Source organism: Hemibagrus wyckioides, unplaced genomic scaffold (genome assembly GCF_019097595.1).
Source record: "Hemibagrus wyckioides isolate EC202008001 unplaced genomic scaffold, SWU_Hwy_1.0 Contig11, whole genome shotgun sequence".
In the NCBI taxonomy this organism is placed as follows: domain Eukaryota; kingdom Metazoa; phylum Chordata; class Actinopteri; order Siluriformes; family Bagridae; genus Hemibagrus; species Hemibagrus wyckioides.
In genome coordinates, this window is record NW_026690771.1 from 498,397 (window position 1) to 510,415 (window position 12,019).

Consider the following 12,019-nt stretch of genomic DNA (forward strand, 5'->3'; position numbering starts at 1 on the left):
AGCACTCATGATCTTCCTGCTCTACTTTTCACAGCCGCTCGATGCTGGTGAGCTGATCAGCGCTTGGTGTAATATTCAGTTCCTCTCTGCACAGGCCTCCATCTCCCAGTTCAAGGTATTCTACAGTGCAGCAGCTGAGATACAAACTCACAAACACCCGTCTTTACAAGTTCTAATGTTTAGTTTTGACTGGCAATTTGGGTGATCAGTAAAGTGCTGTAATATCTTAATGTTGCATAAAATGACACATAACCCAGCACACTTGCTCATTTGACTGATGTAGGATACAACTAAGCTGAAAGATAAGGGTCTTACTCAACCAATGCTGCTTGGAAGTGTGCTGGAATTTGAACACAACCTTCTGATCAAGCCTTCTGTCACTGAGCCATTACAACCATGCCAGAGCAACACCATAACTAGTTTGCATTGATTCAGCTATTTCTCCCACTGAATTAATGGCACTTAAAGATTCCAGTGAAGCAGTGCAAGCTAGCTGTAGTGATGGCTTTGAGTCTCTGATAAGAAGGTTGTGTGTTCAAGTCCCAGCACAAAACATAACTTCCTTGATTGTACCCTTGAGCAAGACACTTCTTCTTTTTCTTATTTTTGTCCTGTATTGATTTTGACCCATAGTTTGTTGTCTCTGTAGGACACAGTCCAGAAGGAAACCTGCACTAAGGGACTCAAAGTAGATATCCTCAGTTTTGTTGAAGATGTGGCAATAACCAACCCAAACACAAGAAGTATAGCTGTGGTGCTGGAAGAGAACATTGTGCTTGATGATGTTGATGACCTGCCAAAAGCATTTGCTTTACTTTTTGGTATCATTTATGCACTTAACATTGAGCACCTGAAGAAGTATACCTTCGAGGTGACCCAGACATTATTTCTGCACCTTGGCTCTCAGTGTACTGCAAGAGTGCAGTCATTGAAGAATAAGCTTCTGAAGCTGGATGTTTAATCTTGGCTGCTGTTTATAAAAAAGTTAACAGTTATCTATGCACTTTCATAGTTTTGTTATTGGAGCTGAGTTTGTTGGACTTGTTTGTTGAACTGTTCAAGCTGCAGCTGTGAAGCCATAGCAAAGTCATTTTTGGTCTTTTTCCATTGTTTTACCCAAATCTGATTACTTAGAAATATACAGAATACTTGCTGACTCAAAAGGTTCAGACTGTAGTTTCATGGCCATAGCAGTGAATCCAGAAAAAGTCGTCGTTGTATATTTCTCAATATTTCATCTAGTTGTGTTTTGTATTCAGTGATTATTTGTTCTTTTTATTTGTTTTGGTCTCAAAATCTCTAATACTGCTTTTTTCACTCCTTGGACTCAGATTGTTTATGTACCATTGTTTAATTCAGGCTTACTCTTTTATAATTGGTGCAAAATTTTATATCGTTTTTTTATTCCTATTTGCAAACTGTCTTTCATGTTTGTATCGATTTATCGCATCATAATTGATATTTTATTGAAGATAAATGATATTAATATTAAAAAGAGAGCTTTTTGTAAAATGTATATTCAGTGCTATGAATAATGTCTGGATTTTTGGTTGTGGTCATTTGTTTCTGTTTACTGGAGAGTTATTGAGGCTCAATGCCTTGGTTTTATTAAATGTTATTCAATAAATAATAGCATTTATTCAAGTTGGATTGATTCATATTTTGTCTTGGAAAAGTCTCTAAATATCTGTTCACTTTTAAACTCTTCCAGTAATCAGTTCTGCTGTTTGTAACACCTCAGCTTATGGACAGACTGAGATGCAGACAGATACCATAAGCACAGACACAGCTCTTATTTTATATGCCACCATTTGCTCTTTAAAGACTTGTCTCATTTGTTTTAAAATGGATTTGAATGGGCTTGAACACGCGTATGAAAACAAACAAAACGTTACACGTCTCATTATCAACTTCTTTGGAACATTTATTAATAAACTTGAACAAGCATCGGCTCTGTACATCCGACATTAACACTATAAACGTTTTACATAGAGTGCATTGTATAACGTAATGACATCACACCCAAATGAACCGTAATACATTCAATAAAACAAGAGTAGTTCGGCTGATGCCGTAATCTAACGAGTAAGAGTGCAATACTTAACACCCACACTTGCTCTTAGCTTATTAAGTTACCTGAAAACAAAATAACAAATAAGGCTTCTCTTTCACATAAACGATGTAAACATAAACCTTTTACTCTTTTAAGTACCAAACATATCTCGAGCAAACCTCTTTAACTTTAGCTTAGTGGCTGGCTTTGTCATAATGTCAGCAACCATTTGCTCTGTAGGTATTCCAAGATTACCTTGCCATCATTCACAGTTTCCTTTATAAAGTGCTACTTGATGTCAATGTGCTTGCACCTTTGCCTGTAAACTGGGTTTCTGGCTATTGCTATTGTACCTTGGTTGTCTTCATACACTTTTGTTTGTGCGTATTGGTATGTATCCATACCTTTGAGTAGCTGCTCTAAGTAGATACATTCCTGAATGGCTGATGATAAGGACATGTATTCTGCTTCGCAAGTAGATAATGCTACTGTTGGCATTGAAGCTCTCCAGCATGTTGATTAAAACATAAAAGAGGGCATCACATTTAGTGCTACATCACATACACACATATGGTCCACAGTGTCAGTGTGAAATGCCACAGAAATCACATTGTTTGTTTCTGGAATTAGCCTGAATTAGCATATTTATTTTTACATTATATATATGAAATTCCTCACAAATCACCATGAGCCAGTGTACGGTATATATACTTGCAATTCTGCATTCTTTATTCTTCTGTTCATTTGTTTATTTCAGACTTACATATTGCACACAGAACTTCTGGATAGTGTAGTGGACCAGCACCGTTACATCCTCCACAGACACCCTCACACATTCGTACAGCCAGCAGCCCTGCTCTGGCCAGTACTGACAGCATTTTTCCTAGAAACACATGCAGATTCAAAACCATTTAACCTTTACAAGCATTTCCAGAGCAAACTGTGTGCTATATTCATGTGTTTTACCTCTTTTCTCTCTCTTACATTAGTCAGCATGACTATGGTGGCAGATTTGTGCTCCCAAACCATTCTCCAGAAATCAGCCACTGTCTCCGGTTTCGGACCTGCAAACAGACCTTTTTAAAGCTTTCCAGCAGAAAGTCATGACATTCAGTAAATTCATTCTGACATTCACTCTTCTGATCTGTATGCTGTGTAACGTGTGGGTGACTGCTTCTGTGTTAGAATCTTGAAAACTGATGAAACCCTCAGATGAAAGGTCACTTACACTAACTACTAGCTGTAGTTAACTTTAGGTCTACACATATTGACTGCTTTCTCCAGTGTCAGAGCTGCTTCACATAACAGTCTTTCCCTGAGACCATTATCAGGAATCCCACAGACTATTTTGTCCCTCACCATTGAGTCTCTAAAATCTCCAAATTCACAAGTCTTACTTAGTGTGTGCAGTTTCGCAAGGTACTGGTCAAAACTCACTCCTTGTGTCTGGTCAGCAGAGAAAAACTTCTCAAAAGTGACATTCTTACTTGGCACGAAGTATTATGGAACATGTGCCACACACAAGACCTGAAATAATTGTTTGGTCTAAAAACCACACACCTGGCAACACACAAACATCATCTGACATTCACTGAATTGAACTAGATGACTGTTCCTGAGAAAATTCAGCAACTTATTATTTCAATCAATTTACGCACTAGGCTTTCTCACAACAAATCAATCTCACTGTTGGATATGTAATCTAATGATGATGAGGTAGTTATAGGTTTCGCCTTGTTTTATATAAGCTGTATCCGATACTGCCATCCTGTGGTGAGATTGAGAATTGACCTAATACAGGAGACTTACTATCAGGTACCACAGAGTATAGAAGTAATGCATTAAGTCTCTTTATATACTTTCACAAGAAGACCAGCCTGTAACCACTTAATGAAATAAAAGTAATAAATGAATTAAATGACTTGAATAAAATTTGTTTTTATACTTGTACTTCTTGAGATATTAAATAGCTTTTCTTTCCTTTTCTTTTTTAAACACTTCAGTTTCAGACATCTGAATCAGTGTTTATAAGTTAGGTCTGGTGATTAATTTCAGCTGGAGGATGTGGAAAGAAAACAAGGCCTGTCCCTGCACTTTCCTTCACTTAAAGCACTCTGAAATTTCCTTCAGGATGAATGTAAAAGTTTACAGAATTGCCATATTTGGCTGACGGTCTGTGTGCTCAGCTGTTTAAAGAGGCAGAAGGCCATCATACAGAGGTGGCAGCAGGAATAACACAGGCTACTGACTTAACACCTTACTACACACTGTGTCACTTTAAATTTCATTCATCTCAGGTTACTTTTAGAAGCATTACTGAACTTTAAAGTTTTGGACCCTGTGTTTTCTATAATGTATTATTTTCATTTTGAATGTATTTTTTTTGTGATTTCAGTATTTATACCCTATACTCTTATACTTACACTCTACCCATGTGTGTACTTACCCCCACTGTTACCCATAGCCCCTCCCTGCATGCTTAGTCTCGTCAGCACTGTGAATGTCATACATGTGTCTTAGACCTTGAGTCCAAGAGAATTATTATTTCATCTCATCACACTGTATGTGGCTGTGATTATCTTGAAATACCGCATAGTTAAAGCTCTGTGAAGAGATTCTGGCACTTAGGTTTAAAACACTTAAATCCTCATTATTCCCATCCTACAGTTCTGTTATTTATTTTAAAGTAAATTGTTCTTCATAAGTATACCAGTAATTGTTAAGAAGTTTCTGTCAGTTCACATTTCACAATACAAATCAAATCCAGCTCCAAGAAGAGATTCAGGGTCTAAGGTGATCTGTTATAAAGAAGGTATCAGCTTTCATATAAGCATTTCTTTAATGTTAACTAATGCAGTAAATAAAGTAAGTTAACAGAGCCTTAATGTAAAGTGTTATCACAGTATGTTTATATGGTTTATTACTCACATAAATAATTGTAATGTGATAAATGTATTGATTATATCCACTGAAAAAAAGTCCAAATTTCTGTGACCACATTAATAATCTGGGATTTTTCTTCAACTGCATTTTTTCCTATTTAAAATATACAAAGTTTATATTTTACTAGTTTATACCAGTTAGTGCTGTTTTTTACTGATTTAGGTATTAGAAAAAAATTATGGCTGCTTTCTAGACGTGCTCAACAAGTATGTAATTTTCTGCAAACCTGTCCCTGGGTCATAAGCCCAAGAAAAAAAAACACGATTTTGAACAGTGATCAAAATTAGTGAGAGGCTAATCAACCCACTATAAAATAACTTTTACTGATAAGTGCTGTAAAATATACTCCACTTGTTTGCAGCTGGTGTTTTATTATGTAGTAATAGTTGCAGTGGTCTGGGAAAATACTGGACTAAAACAGATGGATTTCAAGAGGAAATAATTTATCTGGGTCTGGGATCTTCCGGTGCACAAGTACCTTTATTTGTCTTAAATTATCCTTATCATATTTTTTATTCCCTGCCCTTGAGCATGAAGTTGTTTAATTTCTGACCTAAAATGTCAGCAAAATACAACAGGTTTAAGAAATGTATGCCAAATACAGATTTGAAGAATTCTGACTGAAAATAAGTGAAGCAAACAGATTTCTTCAGCAGGGGGTATCTGTCTCGTAAGCTGTTTAGTGAAGAGGAATTCTGCAGTATGATTAATGCTGTCACACCTGACTAATGGTGTCTGAACTCAAGCCACCCTACACTTGGAATAAATGAGGGACGCTGTGTCCACCTGTGTCCAGGGGGTGATGTTTCACAGCGAGGGTCTGAATTCATCTATCTAATAATCCCACTCCTAATCAAACCCAGCCTTAGATATGATTTAAATTATGGTAGAATAACTATGTTACTCATATGGGAAATGTCTCAATCAATAATGCTTTACATTATGGTCCCCTTAAATGATATTATTTAACATTAGTTTACATAAACAAACCATGTATGTCAGTATTAATATACCCCGCCTACTGCTGAACAACAAAAGCTAGATTTCAGTTCACCACCAGGTAAAACAATTAGTTTGACTGAACTCAATAAATTGGTTGCTGCATTTATTGTTGAGGAGATGCAGCCACTCTTCACTGTGAAGGCGCCGACATTTTGTAATATCATCAGCAAAATCAGGGAAATGGACAGGGGCCGTGCTCTCCGATCACAAAACCTTTACAAGCTTTTTGGACAAGGCATATATAGAAATGGAGGCAGACCTGAAGAAAACATTTGCAGATTGATCTAATTTTAGAATGACTTTAGGAAGACTATATTGCACTCTTTAATGTCTTTATTAACTTGGACTGTGAGTTTACTTTGTAATGTAACACATATAGGTTTCTATGTGTATAAAATGAAAAGAGAACGAGTCTACTGGTCAAATTTAAGAAAAAGTATCGCAAAAGTAACGTAACGCATTACTTTTTATAAATAACTAAGTAATGCAATTTGGTACTTTTTTAGGGAGTAACACAATATTGTAACACATTACTTTTAAAAGTAACTTTCCCCAACACTGAATATAATATAATAACAAATATATAATATATTTGTTATTTTTCACATTTTAGTAAACCATTTAAAGGTTGTGAAATTCTGTAAAAATGATCTGTATATGAGTGAAAAATTCAGTTTGTGTTGCGTTTAAAGGAAACTTTTATACATATACTGATGGCTAAAAATAATCAGAATGAGACCGCAATAGGAACAAATATAAACATTTATTTAAGCAAAGTCTATAAGAAGTATACAAATAAGTTTATTTCTAAACAATTCTATATATGTATTTACAATCTATAGGCTATTGATGGGAATAGGGGGAGTGGGATAGGAACAGAGGGATAGATTAATAAGGGATGATTATTAAGGGATGAGGGATCTTAAATGCTAAGGTTAAGCCCTTCTTCAGGTCCTGGGGTTCACTGTACAAACCTGTAGGAAAGAAAAGAGATTTTTTAAATATTAAGTTGATCAAAAATAGAAATAAAATTTTCATACTTACGTGTGGAGCCTGAGCAATGTAGGAAAAAGAAGTGAGAGAAAAGAAGATGAAATGAAACAGAGGAAGAAAAGATGAAGTGGGTAAGGGGAAAGACATTGCTCAGAGCTCCTCCAAAATGTCCATCATCAGCTGGACGTGCAGCTTGAGGAGTCGCTGAACTGTGGTGGCTAAGGCTGCTGGGTCACTGTAGAGCTCCAGAGGCTGAGTGAAGAGTACTTCAGCAAGCTCTGTAAGGTAATCCTATTGACAAATTCCACACACATCCAACATAGTGTCACTGAGTTTAAGATACAATCCTGAGAATTTGTGGATCGTGGCATCAGAAGATATTCAACACTTACAATAAGCACTGTGAAGTACAGCTCTGCTGCAGGCTCCCACACGTCCACGTCCCACATGCTGAAGAGCGCAAGCAGGCGCTCCAAGAAACCTCCCTTAAACTTTTGGAAAGAAAGACAAGCTTCATTAATGCCATGTCGTATCAGGTTTAAAAAATATGGAAAAAGAAAACCAGATCAAATAGACCATGTTCTGAAACTCAAACATTGCTTAGAAATCTCCTGATAAGACACTTACTGGCTGAGGTTTTGAGCCATTTATAAAGTAGCTGAAGAAAATCAGCTCAAAAAAACATCCAGGAAGTTGTAGTGGTGGTCCTGCACAGAGTAGAAAAGATACAAAAATAAATTAGCTTTACATATTGGAGTCCTGGTTTCTATATTAGCACAATCTTTTATCGTTAAACATCTGTCATTTCACACAGGTGTTTATTAGCTTACACAGGACCTGAGCTCTGCTTTAATCGATTCCTGATTGGAAGGCGTCCTCAGGAATCGAATCAGGGCCTCGTAGGCCAACTGCACACCAACTGCATCCTGTTAAAGCAAACGAAAAAATCTCTGTAACTCACTTTGGCTATGGCTGAGAAACTGAAATTATTTCCATCACAAAAATGATACAGTCTTTCATCATTCTGAAGTCACCTGGTTGTTAGCTGCTGCCAGTCGCATGACGATCTTCTTTCCAGCCATGAACAAGAAGTTCTGCTTGTGGATGCTGGCAAGCAGAGTCTGAATATAAGACAGCACACAATATAAAAGTTAAAGCAGAGTGGACTTTACCTGCGCAGTAACAGCAGCTGAATAAAGGTTTTACTCACAGCAAACGCCTCACGAAGTGCGGGCACCTTCAGGCCGATTTCAGTCACCCCTCTGTCTGAAAGATGGCAGCTAAGAAACAAGAGATGTAAATGTTTAGTGTATATTAAACATACAATACACTGTTACATCATTAAAGAGTGAAGAGGATCGTACCAAATAAAGGGCACCTCCAACTCCTCTGGGTTAAGGCGCTCCTCACTCTCCTGCAAGCCAAATCATTAAATCATTAAAACTCACACAGGAAATTTTACAGTATCCGAATCAGGGGAATAGCAGCATATGTAGATACACATCAGGTCTGAAAGTCTGAATTACCTCACAGTTGTTGTGATCATAGTCCCAAGTGGAGGTGAACATCTGTCCATCTTCAGCCACATACAGCAAAGTGCAGGTTACCGTTGTAATGGTTTGCTGTTGAATAAAAAAAATATCCACACGGAAGACAAATAAAAGCACAACTGACAAAATTCTAAAAGTTACTAACTACAAGATACACTTCATGACAGTGCAATAAATTTACCACAAAATAATGTGGCACGACGAATGATGTCTCCATTCGGTTACAGGAGATGAACTCTGTAACCCTCCCAGATTCAGCCTTAAGAGAACAAATTAAAGTGAACACAATTAGTCACTGCAATTAACAAAAGTTTTGTGATGCCACAACGAATAATCCCTCACCTGTATGCCAGTGAAACAGTTCTCTATGGAGGACTCATAAGGGAATCCCTGCAAATGACAAAAAGCTGAAACTCAAGATCTATTTCACAAACGTGAGCGTCTAATAATCATCAAGGTCAATTCTCTTCCTCAGAGTAATTAAGTCTGTGATTACCATGTGATTCAAGCTGCTCGTCTTGGTGGATTTAAACCAACAAAGACGGCTCTGTGGGCCCCTTATCATCCCCAGGAAGTATGTTTTCATTTCCACTGACTGAAAATAGAGAAACAAAACTAAACATTAGAACTTGTAAAGACGGGTGTTTGTGTGTTTGTATCTCAGCTGCTGCACTGTAGAATACCTTGAACTGGGAGATGGAGGCCTGTGCAGAGAGGAACTGAATATTACACCAAGCGCTGATCAGCTCACCAGCATCGAGCGGCTGTGAAAAGTAGAGCAGGAAGATCATGAGTGCTTCTGATCACAGCAGTTTCATACTAATATTCTGTCACTTACAGTAAAAACAACCTTGTAAAATCCAGTGATCAGCTTTAGGAAATAAATGAAAGCTTTGGTTACCAGAAAAACAGGTGAAGGGTCTTGAGGTTGTTCTGTGGGCAGCAGCTGGATGTTCGGCTCAACAAACTTAAAACACACAAACACAATTAGTCACTGCAGTTCATAACATTTTGTGATGCCACAATGAATAATCCCTTACCTGAATGCCAGTGAAACTCTCCTTATCACTGGTATAATAAGGGAATCCCTGTAAAAGACAATTAGATGAAACTCAAGATCTACAACCACATTTCACAAAAGTGCTCTTCTAAAAATCATGTCAGTTGAAAAATGTCCATTCTCTTCATCAGAGTAATAAAGACTGTGATTACCTCGCGAGTCAAGCAGTGTGTCTCTGCGCTTTCAAACCTGCAGAGCCGACTCTCTGGACCCCTCATCATTCCAATGATGTCTCTGCTTATGTCCACTGGCCAGAAATAGAGAAACAAAACTTAACATTAGATCTTGTAAAGAAGGATGTTTGTGTGTTTGTATCTCAGTTACAGCAGTGTAGAATACCTGGGAGAGGGAGGAGACTACAGACACACACTGAACATCACGGCAGGCACTGTCCGGCTCATCAGCATCGAGCGGCTGTGAAATGTAGAGCATGAAGATCATAAGTGCTTCTTATCATATCAGATTTATACTAACATTCTTTACAGTAAAAACAACCTTGTAAAATCCATTGATTGGCTTTAGGAAATAAATGAAGGATTTTCTTACCAGAATGACAGCTGAAGGTTCTTCGTGTGGTTCGGTGGGCAGCAGCTGCAGGATTGGCTCAATGACCTTAACACACACACACAAACACACACACACACAAACACACACACACACACACACACAAACACACACACACACACACACACACACACTTAGAAAAAAGTGGCCTGTAGGTTTTAAATGAAGTTAAAATATTACTATTTAACTGACACATACCTGGAGGACAGAGGGAGTATCTGCTGATTCCTCCAGCACATCCACAGGCTCTGCAATAGATTATTTTTCTGTGACTCAGAATTATGACTCTTCAATTACACAATATCAAACTTTCCTATTAATGCATAAAAGTTAATAAAGCAGTGAGTTTGATAATTAGTTAACTTGTGAAGAAACAGAAAAATTGTAGCAGTCAGATTGTGTAAATTCACTGTACATGTGACCTGATTAAACTCTCTAAAACCTCCTGCCCCTGTCCACCACCCAAATCTATAAAAAATATTATCCTGTATAATTATTAAAACCTTTATACTCACTATGATATTGTGGAAATGAAACCATTAGTGAAGTTCTCTAGGTAGATACCATACACACGCTCAGCCATAACATTATGACCACCTGCCTAATATGCTGTTGGTCCCCTTTTTGCTGCCAAAACAGCCCTGACCTGTCGAGGCATGGACTCCACTAGATCCCTGAAGGTGTGCTGTGGTATCTGGCACCAAGATGTTAGCAGCAGATCCTTTAAGTCCTGGAAGTTGCGAGGTGGGGCCTCCATGGATTGGACTTGTTTGTCCAGCACATCCCACAGATGCTCGATTGGATTGAGATCTGGGGAATTTGGAAGCCAAATCAACACCTCATTCTCATTGTTGTGGTCATCAAACCATTCCTGATCCATTTTTGCTTTGGGGCACGGTGCATCATCCTGCTAAAAGAGGCCACAGACATCAGGAAATACCGTTACCATGAAAGGGTGTAGATGGCCTGCAACAATGCTTAGGTAGGTGGTTCATGTCAAAGCAACATCCATATGGATGGCAGGACCAAAAGGTTTCCCAGCAAAACATTGCCCAAAGCATGACACTGCCTCCGCCAGCTTGCCCTCTTCCCATAGTGCATCCTGGTGCCATGTGCACACACACCCGTCCATCCACGCCATGTTAAAGAAAACTTGATTTATCAGACCAGGTCACCTTCTTCCATTGCTTCATGGTCCAGTTCTGATGCTCACGTGCCCATTGTTGGTGCTTTCAGTGGTGCACAGGGGTCAACATGGGCGCCCTGACTATGCAGTCCCATAAGTAACAAACCGTGATTTACTGTGTATTCGGACACCTTTCTATCAGAACCAGCATTAACTTCTTCAGCGATTGGGCAACAGTAGCTCGTCTTGTGGATCGGACCACATGGGTCAGCCTTCACTCTCCACGTCCATCAGTGAGCCTTAGCCGCCCATGACCCTGTCACCGGTTCACCACCGTTCCTTCTTTGGACCACGTTTGATAGATACTGACCACTGCAGACCGGGAACATCCCACAAGAGCTGCAGTTTTGGAGATGCTCTGATCCAGTCGTGCCATCACCATTTGTCAAACTCGCTCAAATCCTTACACTTTCCCATTTTTCCTGCTTTTAACACATCAACTATGAGGACAAAATGTTCACCTGCTGCCTAATATATCCCACACACTAACAGGTGCCATGATGAGGAGATCATCAGTCTTATTCACGTCACCTGTCGGTGGTCATAATGTTATGGCTGATCGGTGTACATCTGTAACCATGCCCTTTAGCGCGAGAGCTGATTAATCAGTAGTCTAAGTATGATTTAGTATAAAACCAGTAGTCAGGGTTGTTAAAAGTCACTTTTTA